This window comes from Elephantulus edwardii, unplaced genomic scaffold, assembly GCF_000299155.1.
Source record: "Elephantulus edwardii isolate Elephantulus edwardi_28Jun2011 unplaced genomic scaffold, EleEdw1.0 scaffold00211, whole genome shotgun sequence".
In the NCBI taxonomy this organism is placed as follows: Eukaryota; Metazoa; Chordata; class Mammalia; order Macroscelidea; family Macroscelididae; genus Elephantulus; species Elephantulus edwardii.
Genome location: NW_006399961.1, coordinates 3,588,897 through 3,601,025, shown reverse-complemented (window position 1 = coordinate 3,601,025; position 12,129 = coordinate 3,588,897).

The window sequence follows — 12,129 nt, the reverse complement described above, 5'->3', positions numbered from 1 at the left end:
GATAATCTGTTCTGCATATAGGTTGAAAAGGTATGGAGATAGGATGCATCCCTGGCGTACGCCCTTCCCAATTTTGAACCATGCAGTGTTCCCCTGCTCTTTTCTGAGCACGATCAAGTGTTCTGGGATTCCCATTCTTCTCAGAGTCAGCCCCAGTTTGTTATGATCCACGCAGTCAAACGCCTTTGCATAATCAATGAAACACAGATAGACATTCCTCTGGTATTCCCTGCTTTCAGCTAAAAGGGGAAGCAGAGGGAGGAAAATGTACAACAATGAATGAATGAAAATTCAACTTTTCTGTAAACTTTCATTTAAAAAAATCACAATTTTAAAAAGTATATCAAAGATGATAAGGATGGGACAGGACAGTGTGTGGCAAGTGTGTCAGAGATTGTGAGGATGCACAGGATAGGCCAGAGTTTGTATCTATCGTTCATTGGGTCTCTGTCAGTTATACTTGACTTGACGGCACCCAACAACAATATTCCCCAGAGATACTCTCTGTCAAAGAATCACCTTGCTCATTTCTACAAGAGAAGTTCTTGGATGGAACTCTTTCTCAAAATAATGCAAGCCTGGCTTTTTCCTTGGGATCATATCTGAATTCCCTTGACATTGGGAGAACTGTTAATTCCATGGTTAGTCCTTCTTTGTCATCAGATTCTGTTTCAGTAAGCCACTCCCCTCTAGACTTTTCCATCGGTGAGTTGTGCACAAGCTGCTCAGTCCCCTAGTGCCAGGGAATTTTCCAAATGATTCTTGGAAGTCCTTCTCATCTGACTCACAGCAAGAGGAACTAAACATACCTCTCCCTTCCCCCTTTTAGGAAGAACAGAGAAACACACATGACTTTGACCTTCTCCGAACAATTACTCAGTTTTTCAATTGATTCCCTGGTCTCTCCTATTGTATGTTCTCCATGTAAGCAACAAGCTAAGAATTTTTTATTAATAATTGATTTCACAATCTCTTCGCATGTACTGCACAGATGGTAGTAAATTTTGAGTACTTTGCAAAAACTCAAAAAGTAAAATTTAGTATCCTAATTTAAAAAAATTACTAATTCAGAGTTCTAAGAGAACATTCAGCTAGGGCATTTGAGGTCAGCCTCCTTCCAATTGCTAAGTTCTCACCTCAGATCCTGCAGATAAAATACAAAATCTTACTATCAGCAACCTCTTCTTACTTGGATCCACAAATAACACCTTTGGTACCAGCAGTCAGGAGATCAGGAGGTGTATTGCACTGGGAAAGTCTGCAGTCAGAGACCTCTCCACATCACTGAGGGACAGTGATATCAGTTTGATGATTTAGGTCCTTCTGATCCAGACTATGGTCTTTCTAATCACTTGCTATGCATCTGAGAGCTGGACAGTGATTAAGGATGACAGAAGGAGAAGTGATGCCTTTGAGCTATGATGTTGGAGAAGAGGACTGAACATTCATGGACTGCCAAAAGAAAAAAAAACAATAATGTTATGGAGAAAACCCAGCCAGAATGCTCCTTGAAGGCCAAGATGATAAAGCTTAGTCTCACATAGTTTGAGCATGTTGCTAAGAGAGGCTATTCCTTGATGAGGGACATTATGCTTGGAAAAATGGAAGGTTGGCAAAGGAGAAGACCATCCATCAAATGGCTTGAAATAGTGATTGCTCCAATGGGCTGGAGTGTATTAGGAAGTGTGAGGATGGCACAGGATAGGACAGGGTTCAGAGCTATTGTTCATAGTGTCACTATGGGTTGTACTTGATTCCATGGTAACTTTGCTGACCTGTGGGTTCTGGAAGCTTAAGGACCAATGAAAGTAATCAAAGGGAATATTTGTGTGACCTCTTGACACCATTGGCTCTATCTAATTCTTTTTATCACTTCATTACTGCCTGGCTAGCATAGGGTCTTGAGTTGGGGAATGCTTATTAAATTTTTATTTTGAAATGAATAAATGAAATTAAGTATTTGAAAGGGGGTCGGGGGAAGATACCAAATCCTTCCTTCTCTAGGCCCCAACAGAGACTGGTGTCAAGGGAGCAACTGAGTAGCTTGAGGCTATTCAAGCTGCTTGAGTCTATTCATTCCACTGACCCACCGCACTCACTGTTTTATGTTGGACGTGATTGAACATTATAAATATGCAGCCTTTAAATCTCAAAGACTCGTCTTGGAAACTTTTACGAAGGTGCCATGGGACAGTTCCAGGGTGATGATGATAATGACAGTTGATCGTGACGGTAATAATTCCCTTAATAGCAATGCCAGTTAATGATAATGACAATAGTGAGGATGAGGATGATCAAGGAGGAAGAAGCAAAGAGAACTGACTTACAGCTTCCTGTCCTGTCAATACACAGCTCAGCCTCAGAGATGTAACTCAAAAATATATCACTTCTAGCCAATAACATTCCAAAGATATTACATACTTTGAGTACCTAGCATGTGCTAAAGGGTGTATTTTAGTAGCCAGTCTTCAAAAGGATCCCCCCCCAATCTCCTGGGTTTTATATGTATGTGTAGTCTCCTTCCGCACTGAATATGGTTATGGTTAATGTGTGTTGTTACAGATACATTGTGGATATGACACTGTGTAACTTCTGAGGCTAAAAACCCATTGCAGAGTCAAGTGGACTGTCCTCTATGTTATCCAAGGCTGTAGTGTTTCACAGAGCTAGTCAGTCCAAATCACGAGGTTCCAGTTGACAGCTGCGTGCTTAACCATTGTGCCGCTGTGATTCCTGAGGTTTTGAGGTATTTTTAAAACTTTTAAATGCCTACAATTCCTTTCTTGCTTTCCTTTTGAATATTCCCTCAGTGGATAGTTGGCTGCCACGTCAAGGACACTCAAGAATTCCTATGGAGAGAGCCATATGTTGAGGAACTCCACCTTCTGCCACTAGCCAGACCTCATTGTCAGTCATGTTCATGATCACCTTGGAATAGGATTCCATTGCACCAGTTAAGCTTTCAGATGGCAGTAACTTAGTCAATACCTAGACATGACCTTTATAAGTGATCTCAAGTCATAACCATGCCTTTAAACATCTACTGAATATCCCATGGACTGACAAAAGAACAAACAGATAAATCTTAGGGAAAGTGCAGCCAGAGTGCTCCTTGGAGGCAAGAATGGTGACGCTTCCTCTCACATACTTTGGGCATGCTGCTGGGAGAGGCTATTCATCAGAAAGGGATATCATGCTCGGAAAGGTGAAAGAGAAGGATGGTGAAAGGGAGAATGACCCTGAACCAGATGGATTGACGTGGGGACTGTAGCAATGAGTGCAAGTGTGTCAGAGATGGTGAGGATGGCCCAGGATAAGACGACATTCAGATCTGTTGTTCATGGGTTGGTGTGAGTCAACTTGACAGCACCTAATAATAATAAACTTCCCCCAAATTAAACACACACACACACACAGGTGTAAGGTAATGTGTGCTTGTCTTAAGTTGTTAAGTTTTAAGCTCATTTGTTCCACAGTCATATATGACACATTCTTGTTGTTTTAATGCTAGCCAGTCAATTCTGGCTCCAAAGACATAGTAGAGTCTCCACCACAGAGTTGGTTCTTGGCTGGTGGCCTAGCAGTGAGGCGTTGTGCTGGCAAGCGAAAGACAGCGGTTCAGATCCACCAACTGCCCCACAGGGAGAAGATGAGCAATCTCCTCTCAAGCAGCTTACAGCCTCTGAAAACCCGCCCGAGGGTCAGCTATGAGTCAGTTCCAATCCGAGGGAGCATAACAGGATATTTTACAGAATCAGATCGCCAGCTCTTTCTCCCGCAGAGCCACTGAGAGAGTTCAAACATTCAACCTTTTGATTACAAGGTGAATGTTTGACCTTTCCACTACCCGGGGTTCCTCATGATGGTTAAAAAACTTGGGTTGTGGAATTAAAATGCTTGACTTCCACTGCAATCCCAGAGATAAGTGGTTCGAATCCACCAGATGCTCTGCCGGAGAAGGAGGGGCCATCTCCTCCTCTACCAGTCAGATCCGATTTGATGGTACAGAAAATAATAAAAAAAAAATGCTTGACTTCAAATCTCATCTACCTATCCTCCTCCAATGATATGATATCAGTTACATTTTTAGTGTCTCTAGGCTTCTATTTGCTCACCTGAAAAACAGCAGATCAATGATATTTGCTTTGTAGTCTCATGAAAAGATTAAATGAAATAATGTAGTAGCTATAAGATTTATGGAACAAACCTAAAAAATAAATGTTAGCTGTGACTTCAAAGTTTCAGAGAAGTTTCCTGATATTATAAACAAAATAGCCCCTCCTTTTTCTGAATTCTGAGAGGATTTGTATTCATTCGTGCAAATGTGAAGAGAATGACAAGGAAGTTGGCATTATCTGCCTATCAGTCACTGGGTGAACTCAGCACATGGTATCTTATGAGACCTTTGAACAGTCTGATGAGGGAGCTCTGGTGGCCTAGAGGCAAGAAGCTGGGCTGCGATCCCAAACAGTCTGATGAGCGTATGAGGACGGCAGTTAAGACACTTGACTTGCAGACTGATGGGCTGGCGTGCCACATGTCCACAGAGGAGGAGCCGGACAGCCTCCCGGTCACCCTGAAGGAGGAAGGAAGAGTCCCCTGGTTACACAAAGAGCTAAGTGTTGACGACTTGCCAAAAGGTTGGTGTTCAAACCCATCCAGACGTGGCTTCAACGACAGACCTGGTGACCTGCTTCTGAAAGGTCACAGCCTCAAAAACGCTGTGGGCCAGTTCCATTCTGCACGCTTAGAGCCACCGTGATTCGTAATTTAATTGATTGAATTGAACTGAATTGATTTCTCCAACACCAGAATGGAGAAAAGAGTCAATGTGAGAGGTTAGAGATGTCCACACATTCTTTGTTCTTTTACCCACTGAGAGGTGGAATCTATCTCACATACGCAGTGCTGGGCCTTAGTGTTCTTTTAAGAGAACTCGCCACGTCTGCATTGGTCTCTTGGATCCTCCAGACCAGACCTGTTAATTACCATGAAGTGACTCTGCTTGGCACCACATGGAGCCGCAGAATCATCCAGAACAGCCCTTTCTGAATTTCTGTGCACCTTACGACATGAAACAAAACAGTATTTCTTTTCCTCTACTAAGGTTTGGGATAGTTTATTATGCAACGCTGGCTTCACAGACTCTAACGTGTCTGTGTTTAGAGTTCAGAAAGTTCATTAATTGTTGTTGTTGTTGATTGCCTTCAAGTTGAGCATGACTCATAGCGACCCTATGAGCAAAAGGCCTGAAGCCTCGCTACAACTATAGACATTTATCAAAGTTCATAGAGTTTCCGGAGGCATGTTGTTTAGGAAGTGGATGCCACTAAAATTAATCTTTCTTTTCACTAATCTAGAACAAAACACCCTCCTCCCCTCATTTGTCAGTTTGTTATATTACAGGGACATCTGGGTTGCTGTCAAGCTCCGCCACTGGTATTTCAAAGACCAGCAGGGGGAGCCATGGTGGAGAGGGTGCAATAGAGCTTCCAAACTAAGATGGCTAGGAAGAAAGGCCTGATGATCTGGTCCCAAAAAATTAGCCAGTGAAAATGAAGCATCACAATGGGTTATTGGCCATTGTTGTACCAGAAGATGAGCTGCTTAGGTTGGAAGGCTACACAAAAGCCACAGCTGTGGTACAGGACCAGGATGTGCACCCAGGAGCCAATTAACATGCAGAGAGAGAGAGAGAGAGAGAGCGCATCAGTTCAGAGAGAAAGTTTGGCATGACTGTAAGAGAGAGCAAAAGAACACTGAGGACATAAATAAGTGTCTGATGATTCTCAGCATGAAATTATCTTCTCAATTTATCCTAAGATTCCTACCATCACCACAGAAAGAAGGAGGCTGAGCTGAAAGTAGCTGTTGTTATTGTTAACGTGTCATCAAGTTGCCCGCACCTAATCCCATCACTTCAGTCACTGAGTCAATCCATCTCATCCTGGGTCTTCCTCTCTCTCTCTTACGCAGTCCCTCCACCCTTCCAAGCATGATGTCCCTCCCTAAGAACTGGTCTCTGCTGGCCATGTGTCCAACGTATGTGAGACAGAGCTTCAAAATCCTTGCCTCCAGGGAGCAGTTTTGTTTCACCTTCTCCAGGACAGACCTATTTGCTATTTAAAGTCATTGAGTTAACTAAGATTTCTGGTAACCTTAGAAGCAATGGATCTGAACTTTGCCCTACCTTGTCCTGACTATCTCCTTTATGCTTAAGCCCATTGTTATAGTTACTTAGTCAATCCATCTCCTTGAGGCTCCTTTTCTATTGCTAACCCTCCATGGAATACAGTCTTTTTCTAAGGACTAGGACCTCCTGGCAACAAGTTCAAGGATGGAGAAGTTTCACTATCCTTGCCTCTAAGAAGCACCCTGGTTAAACTTCTTTCAAGACAGATTTGTGTATTCTTTTGGTAATCTGTGGTATATGTTCAATACTCTTCTCCAACACCACAATTCAAAGGCATGTGTTCTTCTTCAGTCTTCTTTATTCCTTGCCCAACTTTCAAATGCATACAAAGTAATAAAAAAATACTCAGATTATTGTCAAATCTGGTGCACCTTAGTCTTTAGACTGACATCCTTGCTCTTTGGGACTTTAAAGAGGTCTATGATTGCAGGTTTTCCAAATGAAACACATTTGGATTTCTAATTGCTCTTACCATCGGTGTTAATTGTGTATCCAAGTAAAAGGAAAACCTTGACAACTTCAATCTTTTCTCCAACCATCATGATGTTGAATATTTATTCAATTGAGAGGATTTTTGTTTTCTTGATGTTGAAATGTAATTCATCCTGAAGGATGTAGCTTTTCATCTCTTTCAGCAAGGGCTTCAAGTCTTGTTCACTTTCAGCAAGCAAGGTGGTGTCATCTGCATATTGCAGGTTGTTGATGAGTCTTCCTCTAATGCTGATGCCACATTCTTCTTCACATCGTCCAGCTTCTCAAATGATTTGCTCAACACACAGAGTGAGTAGGAATGGAGAAAGAACATAACCTTGACGCACGCTTGTCTTGGTTTTAAACCATACAGCAGAGGGTCAGGGAAAAGCTGCAGACTCTCAAGAGAAATGGGTTGATACAGAGGCTGCAGCAATAGGTACAAGCACAATAGTGACTGTGCAGATGGGGCAGAAGCGGGCAGTGTTTTATTCCACTGGAGACAGGGTCACTATGAGGCCTCACCAACTCAATACCACCTACCAACCCTCCTACCAGTGAACACCAAGATCCAGTGACTTTCTGGACCTAACAAAGGACTCTGAGGTGCTCACAGCAGAATCAGAATTCCAATTCAGGTTTATCGGGCCCTAGAGTCCAAGTTATCTTCACAAAGTTGGTTCACTCTCTCCTCTTGCCATTCATTCCTCTTCAAGGTTTAGATCCCGTTCCAAGTTCCCAAACAGCTGGGCTTTGCTCGTATTGCTCCCTTTTGCTGACTGCCATTCCCAAGGCAATTCTTCTACTGTCATCCCTCGAACATACCCTTTACAAGAAGGTTTTTCCCAGCTCCATTCAAAGAATGTTCATTTCTCATCAGTTCTCTGTTTCCACACTCCTCATTTATTATAGGTTTTATCACATTGTCAGATAGGTCATTTGTCTCTGTGATTATATTAATAATAGTGCTATTGATAATATCTCATAGTTCTTGAACACTGTTGTTGTTGTGATATGCTGCCAAGTCAACTTTGACTCAGTGACCTTATTGTTACGGCTTTGAACCTTGCCCTATTCTGAGCCAAATTCACCATCTTCAACACACCCAAAGGCAAGGTCCTGCCTTACCAAGGGAGATTGGATATAATAAGGATAAGAAATATTATTATAGGAAACAGCCCAAACGTCCAACCACAACCAAATGGACTGAGAAAGTGTGGTACATTCCCACAATAGAATGCTACGTCCTCAAGAGCAATGATTTTACTACGTAACTTGGGAGGGACTGGAGAGCATTATGCTGAGTGAACTAACTCGGGCTAATAAGGACAAATACTGTATAAGACTAAATAGAAAGATAACTAGTAAACAGTGTATGAGGAACCAAAGGGGGAAGAAAAGGAGCACAGGGGTGAGGTTGGGCAGGGGATAAATCATAGGGTCACACAATTTGGGAGAGGTGGATAAAAGCAATGAGAAAGATTGATCAGGGATCTGGAAAGACAGGGCAATGGTGGGCACACGTCAATGTTAATTTTATAAAATAAAACTAATTGGAATGATTACCTGAAACACAATTTTAATGAAATGTGAAATACAGCGTATATGAACTTTGTAGGATAACCAATATAAAACAAAAAAATTAATTTGTTCTTCAGAAAAGAAGTATTATTATAAAGAAAGTTATATTATAATTATATAATGGAAGTTACGGCATGACTACAAATTTTATGACTATGATTGATATAAAGGATTAAAATAATTTCTAAAACATATGCTGTTGTAGTTATGTGTCGTTGAGTCGCCTGCAACCCATAGCGACCCTATATACAGCAGGTCTGAAGCCTGCCCAGTTCTGAACCAGTCTCACTGATTCTGACACATCTACACACACACACACACACACACACACACACCCCGTTGCTCCAGTTACTGTATCAATCCATCTCATCCTGGGTCTCCCTCTCCTGAACTGTCCCTCCACCCTTCCGAGCTTGATATCTTTCTCCAAGGTGTCAAAGCCTAGATATTTAGATAAACACAAAAAATAATGCAACAAAATCTATTTAGAGTAAGTCAATATGATTCAAATTAGACAATGTCAAGATAAGAGGGGACATTGAAAGGGGGTTATATTGGGTGTTTGTTATTTTCCTATTAAGTTGTTTTTTATTCCTGGCGACCCTGTGAACAATATAACTGAGCCTTGTCTGATCCTGTGCCATCCCTGTTATCTCTGATATACTTGATCTGATTGCTGCAGTCACTACGTCAATCCACCTCATTGTTCTCTTTGTTCACTGGCCCTCCACCTTTCCAAGAAATAGCCTCTCCTAACAAAGAATGGGAATCCCAGAACAATTAACTGTGCTCATACACAATCTATACCTACACCAAGAAGCTGATGTCCAAATGAAGCAAGGGAACACTGCATGTTTTAAAATCAAGAAGAGGGTGTGGCAGGGTTGTATCCTTTCTCCATACCTATTCAATCTGTATGCTGAGAAAATTATTTGCAAAGCCAGATTCTGTGAAGAAGAATGTGGCATCAGAATTGGAGGAAGACTCACCAATAATCTGCATTATACAGATGGCACAACTTTCTTTGTTGAAAGTGAAGAGGATATGAAATGCTTGGTGCAGAAGATCAAAGATCATAGCCTTCAGTGTGGATTACACCTCAACATCAAGAAAGCAAAGATTGTCACCACAGGACCACTGGTCAACATTTTGATAGATGGAGAAAGAATTGAAGCTGTCTATGATTTCATCTTTCTTAGATCAACAATCAACATGCTTGGTACCAGCAGTCAAGAAATCAGTAGATGTATTTCACTGGGCAAGATCATTGTCAGGGATCACTCCAAAATGCTGAAGAGCAATGATATCAATTTGAAGACTAAGGTGCATGTAATTTGGGTCCATAGTCTTCTCAATCACCTGCTATCCATCAGAGAGCTAGACAATGAATAAGGATGACAGGAGAAAAAACAATGCCTTTGAGTTGTGGTGCTGAAGAAGAGTACTGAATATCCCATGGACTGCCAAAAGAACAGACATGCCTTAGGGAAAAGTGCAGCCAGAGTGCTTTCTGGGGGCAAAGATGGTAAAGTTTCATCTTTCTTTTTTTTTCTATATTTTATTAATTTTCATAAACATTTACAGAGATTTTGGGTTTCCATTCATTCCTTGTTGCACTATTCTCTCTACCCTCCTCCCAGTTTGTTCTTGTCCAAATGCCACAGTGCTTGTCAAAGCCAGTTCTGATTAATCTTCTTTGTCAGTGTGTCCTTTGCCATTCCCTATCACTCCTCCCTGAGAGAGACTTCACCCTGAGTCATAAGGAAAAGGGGATGGTGTATTCTCTTAGCTACTTCCTGCTGAGAAGTAGTTATAAGAACAAGTTATAAGTACATGAGTCCAAAAATTATGGAAAAGTAAAAGAAAAGATTCTTTCATTGTTTTACAAACCCTCCCCCAGGTCCCCTCCACCATGTAGCCCTCGCTCTAGTCTCCTGTGATGACAGAAAAAGTTTCATCTTTCATACTTTGAAGGTGTAGCTAGGTGAGGCTATTCCTTCAAACTGGACATCATACCTGGGAATATGGATGGTCAGCAAAGGAGAGGAAGACCCTTAAAGAGATGGATTGGCACAGTGACTTAAGCAATGGGTTCTAGTGTGCCAGAGATGATGAGGATAGCACAGGAGAGGACACGGTTCAGGTCAGTCATTTATAGGGTTGATACGAGTTGTACTCAACTTGATAGACCTAACACCACCAAAGCCCTAACAGTTAAATTCTTTAACAACAAGCCCATAAAGCAGGGAATTCTGGTGTCTTAGTAGTGAGAGATTGACTGACAGTGCAAAATTATGAGATTTGAATCTATTAGCTGCTCTATGGGGGAGAAAGTTGGGCCATTTCCTCCCATGTGATTTGTTGTTGTTAAGTCATAGACGACTCATAATGACCCTATGAACAAAAGACCTGAACACTTGTATAACTTTCATTTCTCCACATTCCGGAGGCAAGCTATTTCGGAAGTGATGCCACTCCTGCTTCCACGCTTGTTTTAATCGGGAAGAAGCTCCACCATGGGTAACCATTATTGCATTTGACACATCAGTGTCACAATGTTTAGCATCACAACAACCCCCGAGTTACCTTTGTAAAGCAAATAGACCACTTAGAAGAATGTTTGACCAAAAACAATTAAAACCAGGCCTGAGGGCTGCAGATTAAAATTATCCACCTTTGGCTTGGTAGAAAAACTTTCTATCCACAAGACCAACAGAGCTCTCTCTCATTGTTGTTGTTGTTGTTGTTAAGTGTCGTTGAGTCACAGATGACTCATAGAGACCCTATGAATGAAAGACCTGAACACTTGCCTGTGTGATTTACTGCCTCTAAAACCCACTGGAGGGTTTGCTATGGGTCGATGGTGACTTGACAGTACATAACAATGCAACAATTACCTAAGATTGTCATTAAATGACTTGATGGGCAATCTACTCATGTGCACTTCAGTGCCTCTGAAAGCCAACTGGAGGGTCAGCTATGAGTTGGTTCCACTCGATGGTACACAACAACAACCCCATATGACCTCTTGCTCAGATCAATCATCATCTTTGGTACCCTTGGTACCAGAAGATGTATTGCACTGGGAAAGTCTGCAGTCAAGGACCTCTCCAAATTATTGAGGAGCAATAATGTCAATTTGAGGACTAACGGGCATCTGATTAGGGCCATATTTTTTCCAATTACTTGTTATGTAACTGGACAATGAATAGTATGACAGAAAAAAATTGCTGTCTTTTAGCTGTGGTGTTGAAAAAGAATGCTGAATATGGCATTGACTGCCAAGAGAATAAACAAATATATCTTGGAGAAAGTGCAGCCAGAGTGCTCCTTGGAAGTGAGGATGATAAAGCTTTACTTCACATACTTTGGGCACATTGCTAGGAGAGACATCATACTTGGAAAGGTGGAAGGTAGCAAAAGAGAGGAAGACTTTCAATCAGGTGACTGCCACAATAGACTCCAGTGTGTCAGGAAGTGTGAGGATGGTGCAGGACAGAGTCCAAATATGTTCTTCATAGGGTCGCTATGGGTCATGCTCTACTCAATGGCACTTAAAAACAACAACTATTACCTGTCTTCTATAGACATGGAAATGAAGTAAGAAGAGTTAGATAAACTTGCCCAAGGTCATTAGCAACTAGATGACAGATTTGGGATTTGAACTCACACACATCTGACTCCCAAACTAAGTTGTAAGACAAAATCCACTGCAGTCGAGTCAATTTCAATTCACAGCTGTCCTCCATCAGGTTTTGGAGGCTGTAAGTCTTAGTGAGATGAAACTCCTCAGCTTTCTTCTACAGAGTGGCTAGTGGATTCAAACCACTGACCTTTTGGTTACCACACTAACATGCAATACATTATGCTACTGTTGTTGTTGT